This window comes from Lathamus discolor, chromosome 10 (genome assembly GCF_037157495.1).
Source record: "Lathamus discolor isolate bLatDis1 chromosome 10, bLatDis1.hap1, whole genome shotgun sequence".
Taxonomy (NCBI): Eukaryota; Metazoa; Chordata; class Aves; order Psittaciformes; family Psittacidae; genus Lathamus; species Lathamus discolor.
This window is the reverse complement of record NC_088893.1, coordinates 17,949,590-17,967,445: the sequence shown is the minus strand read 5'-3', so window position 1 is coordinate 17,967,445 and position 17,856 is coordinate 17,949,590.

Here is a 17,856-nt window from a genome sequence, read left to right as displayed (position 1 = left end):
ATTCCATGGGGAGCGCTGGGGCTCTACATTATCCATCATGGAGATAGGAACACAGTCATCCAGTCTGTCACCCTTTGGAGGTGTAAAGCTGTATCTAATCTGTTAAACTGTGTTCTTTGTGTTATGTCTGGAGGATCTTACATGGGGAGATCGGTGGGTGTCAGCCTGCGGTACCCATAGGTGCTGCAACAGGATGCACTTGGCTCCACAGGTCCTTCAGGAAGCAGAAGGCTGTGGGGTTTGTGCACTGGGTTATGACAGCCCTGAGGATAAGCTGAGCTATAAAACTGCAAGAAAACATTACCTGTGCACACAGGAAAGCCACCTGAAGTCACACAGAGTGACCTGCACATTCTGCTTGGTGCTGGGCCATGCTGTCTGAGTTTGTTTGAGAAGAGATTTAACATCTTCTTTACATTGCTGATTTACTTCCTGAGGAGTAAGTAACATAACACATGCTATTTCCTATTTCACGGTAATCCTCACCCTTTGTTGTCAGAATACAAGCCAAAGGTGCACATTTTTCAAGGAATTGTTTGAATTACTTTCCCCATCCTGATTACTTTCCTTCACTTTTTCCTTCATCAACCATCCTTTGGGTATTAACCTTGTATTTATGCTCACATTAACCAGGGTCAGCATCGGAAAATGCTCTTGCTCTTGCTTTTGCTCAGCCACCTGGAGAAACAGAGAAAGGAGACAGTACCAGACACACACTAATTTCTAACATGTGTTTCCTGCCAGCACTGGCCTCAGCAGCTCAACCACACAAGTCACCAGAGAATGACTGCAGTCTGAGTACAGTCTTTGCACGTGAATGAAAGGAAGCTCTGCCATGGAGTGAGTGTCCTGGTGAGCATCATCAGAGTGAGAGTGAGAAGGAAGCCAGGCTTGGTATAGGTTAGTGAAGATGGAGTTTTGTTGTTGACTCCAGTGTGACCAGAGTTTGGGTTTGAATACCCATCAGTCTCCTGTGACAATCAGAACAGTGTGTGGAGGAGGCTGTTTTCTGCAAGCTGAGGGTGGGATGTATTTAAGGATGTGCCTGGTTCAAACACATTGGAAGTCCTGATGACTTCAGAGACGAACGTGGCCAGGAGCAGTGCTCACAGATGAGATCATATTCCTTATAAAGGATAATGATGTGGAAACTTTTCTGCCATTTGCAAATGAAGGCAGAGCAGCCCCAAGCCTAATTTCTCATCAAAGTGAACTTCCTAGTGCTTGTATCCCTCGCCATACCCGCCCTCTCCCATTTCCTCTGCCCTCCTGTAATGTTTGAATCTATTGATCAGTTTTATCCAATTGGAAAAGCAATAGGAAAGCTCAGAGATAATTGAATTCTTAGGAAATTAAAAGAGCAGGAAGTGATGTATGTGTATAATGAGTGAGAAATGTTACAGCACCAGCTAATGCAGAAGATACTCTGGAATCCTTACGTGTGATCAACCCCAGAAAAGACTACTCCTGCTTCACCTTTAAAGTCAATCACAAGAAAAAAGCGTGGAGAGATCCAGGCTTTATGAGTTTTGCTGTTCACAGCCTAAATCACTGTGTTAAAACTCATGAAGAAGTTAATATTCTCATTTCCAGCTTATCTGGGAGGACGGCAAGGTTTATAGCAGTGGGAATCTGGATAAGAAGAAACCAGATCATTGAGGCTGCAATGCCAGAACCTTTCCTATTGACAAACTGGGAAGATGTTGCTTTCAGATGCACCTTTAGGGGCAACCTGTAGGCAAGGGATGCAGTACTTGGTGAGTGACTGCCTGCCCCAGAGCTCTCCTCACACCCCGTCTCCTTTTGGAACCTTATTCTGCGGACCAGGAAAACCAGGGTCTGGAATTCTGGGGCTCCGCAGGGGGAACCAGCCTCGCCAGGTTTCCATTACGTTATTTCTTACATCTTCTCTTATTTCAGTTGATGTGAAACCTTTTTCTGGAGGTAAAAGGATACTGTTGGAAATGTGATGTTGGAGGGAAGCCCTTCCCCACCCAGCTCTGCTCCTTAGCCTCCGAAGCAGAGGGATCACAAGTCACTTCTGACTCTATTTCTTCCATGCAGTAATTCCTGAAGAAGTGGCTCCTTTTTAAGCTGCCTTGCTTGCTTTCGGAGTTCCTCTCCTCCTTGCTTCACTGCAGGGACTATGAAGCTTGCTGCACACTGAAATCCTTGGCCCGCTTTTAAATGCTGTCTGTCAGTTACTCTTTATGGGCCACTGAGCAGGGCTTTCCCATGTTGGGTCAATTCTTCATTAGCAAGGTTTAACAGGACCTGGGTTTGTCAGCCAGAAATAAGGCTCTGCTTGCAGCAGCAGCAGACACCCCATCCGTGACTGCAGCAATAGGGCACAGGTCTAGTGCAGGGATAAGTGTACAGGGACAATGGTGGGAGACTGGGCAAACACAACAGCATTAAATGCACTCAAAATCCTTTCTCTTTTCACCTGCAGGCCTAAAGATGTACAGGGCTGTGCTGGCTCGTGGACCCAGGGAAGGGCTGATACAGCCAAACAGCTGCACATTCCTAGCGTGGGTTTAAGCAGTCACTGGGCAGGATTTTAAAGCCTTAATTTCAAGGCGCAGTCAAACTTACAGTTACTCTTTTATGTCCCAGCATCTGTCTGCGATACGGAAACATCATTTATCACTTCCACAGAGCTCTGGTGCTGCCATAAATCCCCAGCACTTCAGAACAGGTTGCCCAGCTCTGGCTATCTCCAAGGCAGCGACAGGCTCCATAGGGCAGCCCCTGCCCTGTGGGTCTGAAGCTCTCCAGCGCTGGGGGTTTATTTAATTTGCATTCCTCCTGTGACTCAGCATTCAAAAATGTTCCTTCTACTGCACTATGAATGGCTGAGATGATTGCATTTTACTCTAGTTCTCGTTCCATGCTCCAGCCTGTTTTCATAACCAGATATCTGCTGACATGAGCATCTTCTTTGGGGACAGCATGCAGCATCCCCTCGGTGATACCCACACTCATTTCCCTAGGTGTGGACATACAGCTTTGCTGTCATGGGTTCTGTCTCACCTCCTCAGGCTGACTCCGGTAATGAGAGGTTAATTATTCCCAGTGGCAAGATGTAGGGTCAGAAAGTGCCATTCCCCGAGCCATGACGTGGCTATGACTGTTGCCTCATGGTACCCATGGGGCAGACAGGTCTGAATAGGTGCTGCTGGCACTGTTTCTCCTAAAAGCAATATATATACACATAACATACATACATATATATGTGTATATACACATATATATACATGTATACATATACACATATATACACACTATATATATATGAAAATATATATGTGTTTATAGATACACACACTATATATGTATATATTTTTTCCTTTGTGTTTTCCCAGCAGCCAGCAGATTTCCATTGCTGGAAACTCATCCCATGAATTCCCACTGCACTGGTCACAGAGGAGGTGGGAGAGGAATGCTTTTCGCTATAAATACATGTGGGAAGCCCGGCTAGCCAGACCTTTCCTGCCTTTCACTGCCAGCTTCAGAGGCTCCACCTCGCATCACCCCTTCCCCTGCAGCCTCTGGCAGCTGAGGGATGCTGCTCACACCACAGTGGTCAGGTTGCTGCTTCCAGTGCCGGTGTGGTACCATCCATCCCTCTCTCAGACATAGTGGGATGACTCACTCCCAGTGTTGCTCCTGGATTACTTGGGCAAATGGAGACACAAGGATACGTGTGTGTATCCTTGCTGCACTGCATAGCTCCGAGAGCAGGAGTGCTGAAGTGATGACACAAAACTGGCAGCCGAAACAACCTCACTCCAGAAGATCCAGCACCTCTGCATGGGTTTTCTGCACAGCCCAGGGCTTTTCGTTTCATTTTTACTGTAACTACCTTCCATGGTCCATAAACTATATTGTTTTCATTTAATTCTGGGAACATAATGAATTTCTGTGGGCTTGTTTCCTGTTCAGTGCAATATCTTTGCTAGATGTGAGGTTTATTTCACAAGCTAGTTATAAATTCACTCAGACTCCCAATTGTTTCATCTTGGGAGCAATCAATAAAAAGGAACATGAGGGAGATTTTAGACCCTTCACATCCACTGAAATTCAGGGATGTAAATCTGTCATCTGACTCTTTTTTCCTACCCTGAGTGCTGAGTAATGCTGGAAAAATGCTAAACCTCATAGTCGTGCCTCAGTGTGCCTCTGGAAAGTGTGAAATTCTCCCTTCTTTACCCCCAGAAGAGTCTTAAGCATGAAAAAAAGCACATTGGGTGCTGTGAAAAGGCATTGAAAAACTGCCAGCAATGAAGGGTGCATCAGCATCAGGGTCCTTTCCATATGCACATGGATATGTACACGTACGGTCCTTCATCTCATGCCCTTACCTCAGCTCAATCTCCTCTGCCTTATCACGGCTTCAAATGGGTAATATCTATTTTCCCCTCAGTTTCCTGAACACTTGATGAAGGCCATAGGATAAAAGCTAACCTTCCTGCAGCTAATCTGCAGCTGCCCCTTCCGTGCCTCCTCGCTGGAATACCCAGATTAAAGCTAACATCTGGCTATCAGCACACAGACTCGGAGCAGCAGCTATAGATTGAATTCTCTAGATTTATCCCCTTTTATTTTTGGGCCAATAGTGAGAACCCTCCGAGCACTCGTTTGAAAAGCTTGCCAAACCCCTGCCTGATTCCTCTTTTCACTTGCGCAGGCCGCTTGGAGATCGTTGCTGGTGTCAGTCTGGTGTGAATAAAGGCAAAATCAGGCACAGGCTTCCCAGGTCACCAAAAGCCACTTGGGAGGCTCCACAGCATCAGGGTGGTTTTATGTTCAGCCTGGGGATGCTGCTTATGCTGTCAGATGCTGCTTAAGGAGGGTAAAAATATACCCTCATCCAACCCAGTTCTCTTATGGCCACGTTTGCTCATTTTTCTCCTCAGTGCTATGGTTCTAGAGATGTTTTCATCCCTTTTATATACTTATATCTCAGGGAGATGGGTTGACGCTTGAGAACCAGTGTGAAGCCCCAAGGCAGGCACACAGACACTGGGATGGGGTGCAGCAGATGCAGCCCAACAAAGCTCCTGCAGGTCTCTTGCTGCCTATAGGACCCACTGTGGGACTGAGAGCCAGCTGATCCCTGTACATCTTCTTATCCCGTTTTTCCTTGCTGCAATCGCACAGAGCCACTGATAAATAAGAACTTCATGTGCTGGGATGGATTTTGTCTTGTTTGAAGGCAGACCCAGAAAGCTGGTGCTTTGTTTTGGTGAAGATTATTTTGCTCTGGCTTCTGTCTCCTTTGCTGACTTTGAGCAATTGCTGTGGGCTAAATGCAGAATCAACAGGACCTGCTCCTGGGATGCAAGAGGTGAGTATGGCTCGTGAAGGAGCAACAAAAGCCTGAAAAGCCCCTGCTCCCACTCTCCTGAGATGTTGTGATGACTGTAGGAGTGCTCTTCATCTGTTTCAGCGTGGCGTGAACTAAACTCACATGAGCTGTTACTAAAGCAATCTAAGGAGTTGGTGGGGAATTAACTTGCAAAAGCAAATTCTGCATCCACGTATGTTACCAGCCCTGTGGAGCTTTAATAATAAACCAGGTCTTGCCACTGAAATCAGGCGTAATTTAGGACATGATGCTCTTAGTTAAAAGTACAGGAGTATTTTATTACATCCCTACACAGCAGATGAATGGATTTGTATTGATTTCTTATGGTTTTGCTGTCTACTTCCCAGCTCAGTTTAAACCTCCCAGCCTGAATGCTTTGTGATGGAGCAGCAACCTGAAGTGTCAGGAGCTGGGTGAAATGTGGATGTTCAGGGTCCCGTGTCTGTACAATTTCCCAGTGCAGCTGCATCACCAGCCTAAGGGGTTTAGCTGAAGTAGAAAAAGAAAGGACAGAGGTCTTCAGACCCAGCAGTTACCATTGGCTTTTGACCTTGTCAAGCCATATATCCCCTGTGCTCACTCCTTCAGTGCGATGCTGAGATGGGGTGAGACAGTGACCCCATTGCTGAGCATGGGTCTGTTTGAGGGCGGGATAGGTGAAGGTGGGAAGATGAAGATGGAGCTTCAGATATGGGGTTTAACTGTCCTTTGCCTCGGATACGTGCTCCCATCTCCTGTGCTGCTCTCTATTCAGCATTGCCTGGGAAGGGGATGAGGGATGCCAATGGGGCCAGGCTGCTCGCACGCATGCAAAGTCTGGCACATGGATTTACACACCTTCTCTGGAGAGCTGCGAAGCAGGCAGCACCCTAAGACATAGACGCAGAATAACTGGGAAGGGAGCGTGGGTGTGAGCACAGATATGGGAGCATTTCACCCTTATTTTCTTTTTCAAATGTGGTTTGAAGCTCTTGTTATTTCAAGGTGGGGGGAGAGGGGGGAACCCACAACAGCCTCACTCCTTTGTGTTTCATTTGTGTTTCGGAGCTGTCCCAGCTCACAGACTGTCGTGGTAACATGGAGGAGCATGAGGCAGAGCTGGCTGCTGGGCTGCATCCCAAGCATCGTCCCTGTGGTGATGAGCGGCTCTCACTGGGGACCTATCCTGCACTGCTGCAGTTCAGCAAGGGGCTGCAGCTCCCCTCATCCCACCCAGCTGGTGGAAGGGGCCTCGTACAGCTGCACAAGGCTCCCCTCGGTGCTGCTGCTGCCCAAGAGGTGATGGATTTGTTCATTTGCTTACGCTCTTTAACTGGAGGCGGTGTCAATCTCATGTGCTGGGTCCTTGCTGTCGGTAGTCATTTGGTGCTCACATTAAACTCACTAAATACACAAACTATTCCTGATGGTGAATCCAAGAAAACCAAAACGTTTAGGAAACGCTTTTCGAGGATGATTCAAACCCACCTTTGTGCTCAGCTCTGATCATGCCATCTCACCCTGCTCAGCCTGCCAAAACAGGCCGGAAACACCACGGTTCCCAGGGCTTTGTTCTCCCAGCAGCTGAGGAAACACCATGGAAAAGCTTTTCACCTGATGTTTTTGTGCTTCCATTCCCAGTTCTGTTCAAGACACGTGGGAGGGAAGGTACATGACAAAATCACTGTGGGAGCAGACACAGGGCTGGGTAAGTTGGATGTTTCAGTGGAAACTTGGACCTAAATCCTTATTTCCCACTCCCAAGTGAGCTTGTCTTCTGGCTCAGGTTTCTTGCAGCCTTTTTTTAACTTTTTTTTCCTCTTTTTGGCCTTTCTGAGGGGGATTCTTTGTAACCTGAAATCCAAATCCCGGCCCGCTGCTCAATGGAGATGCTCACACTTCACGGTCCAGGGGCGCTGCTGCTCTGCATCACGTCTTATGCTCAGGGCCACCCACAGAATGCTCCTCGACGAGCATTTAGAGAGAGTTTGCTCATGGAGAAAGTTCTCCCCCACCTGTAATAATGAGAGGTCAATTAATGCCCAGAAGCACAATGATGGGCACCATCCTTTCTTGCACAGCAGAGTCACATCCTGGCCCTCCTGGCATCAGTGGCAAAATGCTCATACCCTGTCTCATCCCACTTTCATTTGTTATTATTCCTTATCCAATCTATCAATTTATTAGTCCTGCTCATTCCCCCCCAACTGCCTTCTCTTCTGCCCACCAGTACGTTCCTTTTATGCCCCCAGTCTGGTTGTGCAAAAGCCTTTTCTGTTTATAGCATCCACAGGACAGGGTCCGCAGTAAATCCAAGCTCCAGCTGGGACCATGGGCAGCTTTGTGTGGCAGCAGGAGATGCGGGTCCTTCCTCCCTCCCTCCCCCAGCCTCTGCCTCATTTATATCTGCAAATCTGTGATGTTGCCTTGAAAGAATCCGCAATGACTCATTGCCTCTCCTGGACCTACTGCCAATAACAGAGTTATAACCAGTTAATTAACTGGAAAGTCTAATTACTTAAAATTCAGCCCTTTCCAGGGATTTTGCTGTTGCAGGAGAACGCCAAATAATAACTGTGCTTTTCAATATGCCCTCGCTTTATTTTTCTTGGGGAACATACAAAAGTGATGTGTAAATATTGCTTTCTCCAGTGAGCACACTTTATTATCCCTTTTCCTTGAGCTTTCATTAAAAACTGCTCCCACCCCTTCTTTAACTTGAGCATATAAATAAATAACGCCTGATTCAACCAACCTCAGCCATAAAAACCTGCTTGAAAAGAATCTCAGGCAACTACCACATCTGGAATAATAGTCAACATATTTCAGAAAGAGACTTCATTTTTCTCACACAGGATACTAAATCACGATGGCTCCATGTGCCAAAAATAACACAGTGGGATATGACTATGGGAGGACGTGAACCTATAATGAGGTTCAATAAAGTACTAATCTTATGGGGTAATGCAATCTGGTTTGCTTTTGCTTAAGAAAAAGCCTGTATGTGTGTGTGTGTGTGTTCATACATGCTGGCGTGCTTTTTAAACAGGATTCTAGGGTCTTCTTTCAGACTTTCTTCCCTGTTTTGCTATGCAAATAAATATTTCAAAGCTCATTAGTTTTGTCCCAAATTAGCCTAATTCCAGGCAGGATGACAGATTCCACCTGCCCCATCATTTAAACACAGGAAAAGCTAATGGGGCAATTTACTGTTGTGGGAGAGGAAGAGATTTACCATTTACTGGGCATCTCCAGCACAGCGCAATTTCCTCATGTTCAACATGATCGCTTTTGCTCCAGTTCATCCCCACTTAGAAAATGAACCCCTAACTACAGGGGCAGGTATTAAAATCATTCCTGATCTTGGGGAAATAAAGATGAGTCCCCTTTTGCACCATGGAACTGGGGCAGAGATGTAGGTAACAACAAGAATGAGAAACATGGGACAAAACTAACCAAAGAGCAACTCTGAATTACAAAAAGCTCATTCTGAAGCTGAAACCCCTTAGTCTAGAGTTGATGGAGGGAAAGGGGAAAAGTCTTACTCCTTCAGATGTTCTCTCCATAGTGGAGGAAGACTGGCCAGGAATGTTTTGTGTCCAATGAGGGGTGACAAACTTTGTCTCTGTTTTTCTGGAAGCCCATTTCCCTGGGGATATCCTCCATGGACCTACATCTGGATCCTCCAGGGTCCTGCTGTGCAGTGGACAGGATCTCTGGACCAGGAGGACAGTGCTGAGGCGGTCACACACAAACCCAGGATGGAGGATCCCACCTTCCTCTTCCTTCCCTTCCTTCCCAGGTCTCACAATCCCAATGGAGGAGGCACTTTGCTTTCAGCTGGTATGAAAACAGTGAAAGAGTTTGGCCAGGTCACCCTGATGAGCAGGAGCAGAAATGAGAATGAAACCCAACTCTCTGGAGCCCCATCTAATGCATTACTGGACATTTTTAGCTCACAGCATTCTTCCTTCCCTTCTCCAGGGGGCTGATAAAAACGTTATCCAGCATTTGGGTTTGTTATGACACAAGAAAACATGACACACGGATACCTTGGCTCAGGGAACGCTGTCCTGGGCGGCTTTTGTCAACCATAACTCACCATCTCCCCAGACATCTTGATCCCCAGCACAGTGCCAGCCCTTCTGAGCAGCCTATTTACTACGCTGTAAATAAATCTAGCTTCAACTGCTATATTTTTTGCCATGTAATCAGTCTGCTTTCATAAAAATTCCCCTCTCTTGGCATTCATTCACATGTGCCTTACAAATGTGCGCGCTCTATTGAATCAGATGTGTGGGAAATAGATATTTTTTCCATATGGATCCCAATATACCATAAAAGGCTTTCCCCTGCCCCCCTCTCCGGCAGTCTCTTGAGGGCATATATCATAACAATTGAAATCTGATGAGAAAATGAAGAAAAAGCTTGGTGTTCATATCTTCCAAGTAGTTTTCCAGAGTCCTGCTGCTGAAAGGGGCATAAATCATTAGCAGCACTCAAGCAACGCTGTTACCTGAATACACAAAACAAAACTCATTGAGTTTCTTGCTACTTGGAAAAGGAAAGCGTTGCAGCCACATAAATGTCTTGGAATTGTCATTCAGGTTATATTTTGCTGTAGAAGTGAGGCAGGCTTGAGGAGATGGTAGCCAAAAGGGGGGGTGCAGCCCATTGCAGGCATCTTTTGGCATGAGGAAGGAAAGCTGGAGCATTTCAGTCTTTTCTGCCCTGGGTGGTGTCCAAACTGCCATCCAAAATGGGCTTCCAGACGTGCCAGTGTACTGGCAGCATCCCATAGGATAAAGCTGATGCAAATGACACTCACCATAGTGTGTCTGCCTGCAGCCGTCACTCTCTGAACCCTGGCACCAAGGGAAGGGGACAGAGCAGCCAGCAAAAGCCTTCTTCAGACTAACAGACCCTCTAAGGTCACAGAACTGAAGCTCTCCTGCAAGCATCCTCCTAGCACGGGGCCTGGTCTAACCTGCCCTCTTGACAGAATACAGCTGGTAAACCTGAAACAAGTTAAATAAGTAAAGTCTTCGACTAAAAAGTCACCTTTTATTAATGTTGTTTTTGTAAGTGAAACATCTAAAAATGACAAACCCAAACTCCCCTGGATAGTTCTTGCAGACAGTGAAAAATAGGTGATAATTGTTATGAAAATATGGCCCAAATCATTCACTTCCCACCCCAAATTTTGAAGCCCTGCTATTAATCAAAAAACCCAAAGTGCTTTGAAAATATCCATTGGGTTTCTGTGTGTGGTGAATGCATTCCCAGAAACCACACTCTGCTCCAGGCTGTGGAAAGAGGACAAAACCTAGCACTGAATTATATCTTGTGAGTGACAGCACCTCTGCTTCCCACTGCAGGCAGGTTTAGCATCCCATGCTCCCAAATCTGTCGCCTCCAGCAATCACAGGGACACCTAAGGTCTTGTTCTGGCCTGGAGAATATCAGCAGCAGGACTGGGAATACATCCCATTTCATCCTGCTATCCTCTGGCGTGGTGCAGTGGGCAGTGCAGGAGATAAGAGGAAAACCAGACTCCTTCCAGCAACCCATTGGTACCCTGTAGCATCTCTTCTCCCCATGATGTGCCACCTTCCTCACCGTAGGATGGCTCTTGGGAAGGAATAGGATTTGTTCATGAGCAAGAGTGGCTTTCCCACTCTGCAGCATCTACTGCCGGCTTTCTGGCTCCATCTTCTGGAAGTGAGACAAAACACAGATTTATCAAAGTCAGAGCTTTTATAATGGGTTTATAACAGCCCCTTCTGTTGTGGGACCTGTGATATGCCCGGCACAAATAAATCCATCCCTTCTATAATCTATGAAACTCTGTAAAGCACCTCTGCAAGGGAAAAAAAATATGAAAAGAGGTTAAATTAAGTGCAGTGGTTAAATGAAAGCCAAGCTGCAGGTAAGGAGCAGGAGGATAAGCATTTCAGGGCTAGACCATGCAGGGTGGCTGTGTGTTCTGGAGATGGGTCAAGCAACACGGCCAATAGGGAAACAGCATTTTCTGTCTCCTGTTTAAGCCATCCCTTATTTGGTACAGGAGAACAGGTTGATCCAACACATAAAGGTGTTCTGGTCACACAGTGGCCTTTTGGTTAGAAAAATTAAGAAGAGAAATAGTTGAGAAATTATTCCAGAGATTGGCTTAGTGCTGGGACCCAGTTCCAGTGATGCTGTGGCAGGGCTCTAACCCATCTTCTCAATTCAGAGATCCCAGCTTTCCTAATGCTATCAGGATGCTCAGCCTCAGGATGCGAAGGATGGAGCACCCAAAGTGCACAAGTCATCAGCCCAGCTTTTTAGTGGCATTTCCTTACCCAGTGACAAGATGCTCTCACCAAGGACAGGCTGTCCTGAGTGTGCGGAGCACAGGGGATGGAGAGTCTGGCCCTGAAATGTTGCTGTCAGTGTAATGTAGGGCTTGGAGAGCAGCAACAAAGCTTTTTCTCCAGGGAACTGCCTTTGTAGGGGGGCAGAGCTGGGACATGGGGGGAGAAGAGGGACATGTGGAGTGATGGGGAAGATGTCCTGCGGCTGGACAGAAAGCCATTGAGGACACAGTGAGCTTTATGCTCACTGTTTGCAAAGCAGACTCCCTGTCCACTACTTGCCTTTCGGTTCACGCTGCTGAATTTAAGATTCCCATGCACCAAGCTCCCTTTGGCCATGCCAGGCCGATGTTTGCCTGGGATGCTCCAGCTCTGTTGTGACACGAAGGGCAGCCAAGCCCCAGGAGCACAGGTTTAGAAGGTTCAGGTCTCTCCTTTGCTCTGGAGGTGCACCTTGTCTGTAAAATCTGAGCCATGCGGATGCTCTTGGAGGTACCACTTAACATCATGTGGCCACTCTGATTGCACAAGAGCATCTTTCCCCCTCTCAGGGCTGCAGCCCTACTCGGGCCGCTCAGCAAAGAACTTTGTTCATGGAGGAAAAGCCTTTTTCCCTTTTCCCCTCCTGTTTAGCTTTGTACCAGACGGTGGTGCTCGATACCAGCGTTGCCGACCTTCTTCCTGCTGATGCTGCTACCGATGCTTTGGGCTGGTTCCAGGGTGCAGAGGCGGAGGGGAAGGGGGTTCACCCCAGCTTGGGATGGACCATTTTGGGAATATCCAAGCTAAACTACCTCTGAACAAATTGATTTCGAAAGAGCTGCTGCAGAGCCAGCCCTTGAGGTGCAGCCCACTGAAAATTAAGGCATAAATAACCTCAAATATAGGGATCTATTAATTCCCTTTATGCCACCTGTAACAGGCTACTTACCCTAAGCAGAGATTGACATATTTGGCCTCTAAAGTGTTGCTAAAGGTTTTACTTAACTTTCTTCAGTTTACTGGTCTTTATCTTCTGGCTCACATTAATCAAGTATTTATTTAAGGGTATTTTAGATATTAAATATCTTCAGGATTATTATTTCAAGTTTTTAAACACTTATGTGGTTAAAACCATAACTAAGAAGCAGGTCAGGGGATGAGGCTGTTCTGTATTAGAAAGCTTTCTTGCCCTTCATGCAGTGATGGTGTTTTGAGGCACGTGTAGGAGCAGATGGGCTCCTTGGGCAGTGCAGGATCTGCTGGCTGCAGGGCTCAAGGCTCCTTCTGCAGGATCAAAGGCTTCAGCAAACCAGGATAACTTCAGATGCAGAAGCACTCTTCCAAATTTCAACTGAGACAAACAGATGGGAAGAGGGTCTGATTTTGGGGGTCAGGAGCTGTTTATTTCCCCCATCAGCAGCATTTCAGTGGCTGCAAGGACATCTCCATCACTCTCCAGCAGAGGCAAAAGCTGCCACATACATGGTCATACATCGTTATCACACCTATCAAAGTAATTAAGTAGGTTATTAACAGTTATCCTATCTAAAAAGTGATTCTTACAGTGAGATGACTGACATCTCAAGCCAGTAGAAGTAGACTTCCATGGCTACCTACACTACTGCCACTTTGCCCAGATGTTGGTCCTGAGCCGCCACAAGACACACGAGTGAAACGAAACACATGAGCACTGATGCTCATTGGAAAAGCTGCAGAATGAAAAGCTGGAATTCCCAGAAGTACTCCCAAAATATGCACATTGGATTCCCAACCATTTCAAATGGCTGTGGAAATCTAATCCTGCAGACATCTTGAGAGCCTCGCCTCCTTTCCCCACTTCCTCGCCTCTCCGTGTATAAATCTTTGTCTCTGGGTTTCTGGTGTGTGACTTATGACTTTTAAATGCTTATTTTGGCAGTGTGCAGTGCTGGGATGTTTCAGCTTTGCCTGGAGGCTGGAGCAGGACTCTCTCTCCTTGGAGATAGGTTTAAATACGCGGGACTTGGCCAAGAACTTCCTGGTAGAAATCGCTATTCTCCAAAGCAGGACTCTTAAGGCAAAAAGCCGGGAGGCCAGCTTGGACATCTGTATGGTTTCTGACTGAGATAATTGTAAACCATGGGATAGTGACTTGAGCAAACAGCAGAGCAAACTAGGGATGATCTGATTAGTTTTCTGCCATGGACGTTTTATCAGTATGTTCAACACAGAGTGAAAGACCGCTCTTCAAAGCCCCAAGCGTCTTTGGGGAAATCTTCTGTCATTAGTACCCATGGTGATGTCAGTCGAGCCATATCCCAGCTCCCAGGCAGAGAAATCCATGCCCTGTCCCAGCCAGGCTCTGCCATGGATGGGGGTGAGCAGCTTTCTGCAGGATGCTCCCAGCAAATATGATTAAATTGCTGAGCAAACATCCACTTGCTGCTGGAAGGCACCTGGAAAGCCTCTCTCCATCTCTTTCCTTCCTCAGGGGTAGGAGAGCCTCCTTCTTCTAATGGCATTCCTAGGCAGATTTGGGACTCTTGTACTCTTGGAAGGAATCTTGTTGATACTAAAATATGATACTAAAATACAAGTCTATTTAAACATTAACTGGTCATTAGGAAATATAAAGTGGGGCAGTGAAGAATGAACACGGCATGGCTTTTCAGCACTTAGAGATCTGAGTTTAACTATAGCAATGAGTTTTTGATGGCTCTTAGCCATGGTGACATACCCCAACCCAAGGTGACATGGCTGGACTGCAGCACGGTTTATGCATCGCATGGGTACAGGGATCGAACTCTATGAGCTTATTATGGGATAGTAACAGTTCCATGTAGCATTTATTAAGTTAAAATAGCTTTCCAAATTGCCAGTAAACCTTTGGCCACCTAATAATGGGTTTATATTTAACATGGCAGCATTTGCAGCCTTTATCTATCTTCAATATTCAGGATCTGAAAATGACCTGGGATTATTTCTCTCCCTGCCCTGCCCTACTTTTCATCCTCAAACCACAACTGCAGGGAAGGATAAGAGAGAAGGGAAAAGGCTGGGCTTTATGGGCTGGTGGTCACAGACTGCCTGGTCTTCTTCTAGCATAGTCAGGTCCTTCCCGGCCAGGTTTGCTCCCTCTCGAAGGGCACTGTTTTGCTCTTTATCAACACAAACTTCACTTTTTCCTCTCTAGTTCGCTCTCAGAGGCAGTTATTACCAAGTACTCAGGCTGGTGCCTTTAGGAGCTTGTTGCACAACAGCAGCCAAAGGACACCAGCGTGTTTCCAGCAGTTTTCCGCTCTAACTCTGCTCCCTTCCCTAGTGCCTGTCCTCCACCATGAACCACAGCTTCTCAGATTGCCCATTTTTCCCATCCTTGGAAAAAGTTGGGTGAGAAATAAATTATAGACTCAAATTTCCGTGCCTTTGGAAGTCACTCGCTTCCAACTCAGCTCTTAAACCCCAAGCCCATCTCCTTTGTATGGGAGCGAGGGCCCCGGTGAAGATCCCATTCTGACGGGTGCCATGACAATCAACACGTTAATTAAATTAATTAATTTACAGGGGCAAAGGTTCAGTGGGCGGGTGGTGCTTTTGTATTCCCAACCCAGTTAACTCCGCTCGGATTCAAACCTGACCAAGACAGATCTGCTGTGACTAGCGAAAGCCCAGCATAGTGCCGAGCCTCAGCCACGCTCTTTGTACGCACCCTGCAGCCCCGGTGCCTGGGATGAGGCATGTCCTTAGGTTAACAGAGACAACAAGATATCAAATTAGTTGGGGGGCTCTCTGTTCTTTTTGAAACCATGGGGAGAATTGTGATGCGCCAGGGCGCAGGGTGCTATTCTTCCTATCTCTTGGCTCCATTGTGCAGGGGTGAACAAAGCCAAGAGGTGTAATTTAAAGGTGCTGTGACCTCCCATGAGCAGCTCTCCCCATTGTGCTGCCCGTTTTGTTTTCTGTATGTGTTTTTTCTCTCCACTGAGATCTACGGATCATAAATATGCATGAATAAAAGAGCCAGGGGAGAGGAGGGGAAGGCAAAGGGTGGGGGGGAAGGGGGCTCATAACCAGCTTGGATAAAGTCCTTTTCTGAGTTTTCCACTCTCAGCTTCCTGACGTCGAATGAAAGAAGGGACCACACGGCCGGATTAGCTCAGCCAGAGTTCCTCTTTCCAATTGTAAAAGCAGAGCCCTGGCATCATAACAATCACTATAATTATCACTTACAGAGGGGTCTTATCATATAACAGCTTCTTTTGACTCAGGATGGAGCGGGACCGAAGGGGGCTGGGGGAGATAATTCCAACCACAGGGGTTTGCGTCTTCATTCATCACTTTCCAAACAAGCCACTGGAAAATTGGAGTCCCTGAGCAATTTACAGATTACAGCTCTCGACCGGTACAGGGATGCGTGTACAAACACACACGCGCTCGCTCCAGGCACCGCGCATAAGCCAGGTACACCATTGGAAAGGAGGAAAATACAAGATTTCCCTTGCTTTTCTGCTCCAAACTCGGGCAGAAACAGACGTAACCTTCCCTTTTAAGCCTAGCAACTCCAGCCCGGCCGCACAGCTCCTCCTGGATTAATCTTTCTTTTTTTTGGCTCAGTGAATTGTGGTCAAGGCCATTGTAACGTGAGTGCTGCCGGGGCGCGGATTGGCTGGAGGAGGCTCAGAGAGGCCCCTTTTCACAGGGGACTAATTGCTTTAGACCACCAGTATTTGGGAGCTACAGATGTCTTCCTTAATTTGCCTAGAGAGCACAATCGGCCCCATCTGTTGCATTTTTTTCCCCCCTCTGTCTCTCAAGTCGCCTTCTTCCCCCTGTCTGCAAAGGCCTAAATTGAAAACTCATCAAAAAGTAATACAAGAGCAGTTTGGCTGGGAAGCTGCTGCCGTGGGGCTTTGCCTTTAATAAAGGCCCCCCTGCTACTTTTACACATGGGCTGGGGAGCAGGGAAGGGAGGAGGAGGAAAGCAGAAACAACCTAGAAGGGGAAAGGAAAAAAAAAAACCAAGAGAAAAGCTAAAAACTAACAGCCAGATGGGATATTCGGAGGCAGGATAATTTGATGTGTCATGGCTGGAGGAGAACAAGGGGCAGCCCCTTGTTTTCTGTGTGTACACACAACAAAATAGATGACTTCTGCTGAGGGGAAGGGGACAGAATGGGGGCTGCCGATCTCTGCATCCCGATGTCACTGCTGGGGGAGCAGTCAGAAGGTGGAGATGGGACAGAAGGAGGGAAGGGGAAGACAGAGGAGATGAGCTTTGGCCCTTCTGCAGTGCTGGGAAGTTGTCTCGGCCCCCAATTGTCTTGGAAGTGTTCAAGGCCAGGTTGGATGGGGCTTGGAGCAAGCTGCCCTAGTGGAAGGTGTCCCTGCCCGTAGCAGGGGTTGGAACTGGATGAGCTTTAAGGTCGCTTCCAACCCAAACCATTCTAGGATTCTATGATATGTAGGGCCTGGACCTACCCTTGCTGGATCAGTCCTTTGACTCTAGAGCATGCGATGGAGCTCCAGCACCCACAGGTTTTTCTTCATGTGCCAGCTCCAGGCAAGTGGCACCACTTCATCTCAAACTCAGCTCTGCACAGAAAGAGAGGACAAGTCCCCCACAATCACTTAATATATTAATTAGGAAGGTTGTGGGGAAAATATGCCTCATCTTCATTCAAATTCCACATCACAGCCCAACCTCAGCATGCACAGCTGACAAGAGGGTCATAGAATCATAGAATCAGAATAGTTAGGGTTCAAAGGACCTCAAGATCATTCAGTTCCAATCCTCCTGCCATAGGCAGGGACACCTCACACTAAACCATCCCACACAAGGCTTCATCCAACCTGGCCTTGAACACCGCCAGGGATGGAGCACTCACAACCTCCCTGGGCAACCCATTCCAGTGCCTCACCACCCTAACAGGAAAGAATTTCCTCCTTATATCCAATCTAAACTTCCCCTGTTTAAGTTTGAACCCGTTACCCCTTGTCCTGTCACTACAGTCCCCAATGAAGAGTCCCTCTCCAGCATCCCTATAGGCCCCCTTCAGGTACTGGAAGGCTGCTCTGAGGTCTCCACGCAGCCTTCTCTTCTCCAGGCTGAACAGCCCCAACTTCCTCAGCCTGTCTTCATACGGGAGGTGCTCCAGTCCCCTGAGCATCCTTGTGGCCCTCCTCCACACT